Here is a 614-nt window from a genome sequence, read left to right on the forward strand (position 1 = left end):
AATCCTTTCTACTTTAGGCACAAGGCTGGACATTTTGCTGGGAGAGGGCAGGCAGATTACATCGGTCCCAGCGTACTTCTGGTATTTTCTTTTATCCACTCCGAGATGATAAAAGGTAAAGTTGACCTCCATGAGTCAAAAGAAACGCCGCTGAATATTTTGGCCATCGTGTTGCTTCTACCAGTTCATCGCCACAGTAAAATAAATAATGATACCTAGTATTTGCACAAGGTCCGAAATTTTAAGGGAGAAAACTAGTAGATATAATCGACTCCAGGGTTCAACTGCTACTTATTTTGTTGACACCGAGAAGATGAAAGGCCAAGTCGACCTCGGTGGAATTTGAACTCAGAGTATAAAGTCAAACGAAATGCAGAAAGGTTTCTAATTTAGGCAAGAGATCTGACGTAAGGACAGATAGAATGACGCTAAGCTTTTTGTCCGTCGTGCTGACGACTGCGTCAGCTCGCCGTTTTAATAATAATCCTTTCTAATATAGGAACGAGGCCTGAGGTTTGAGGGGAGGAGTTAAGCCGATTACAGCGACCCTAGTACTCAACTAGCAATTATTTTTCATTGACCCCGAAAGGACGAAAGGCAAAGTCGACCTCGGC

The sequence above is a fragment of the Octopus bimaculoides genome, chromosome 19 (assembly GCF_001194135.2).
Source record: "Octopus bimaculoides isolate UCB-OBI-ISO-001 chromosome 19, ASM119413v2, whole genome shotgun sequence".
Taxonomy (NCBI): domain Eukaryota; kingdom Metazoa; phylum Mollusca; class Cephalopoda; order Octopoda; family Octopodidae; genus Octopus; species Octopus bimaculoides.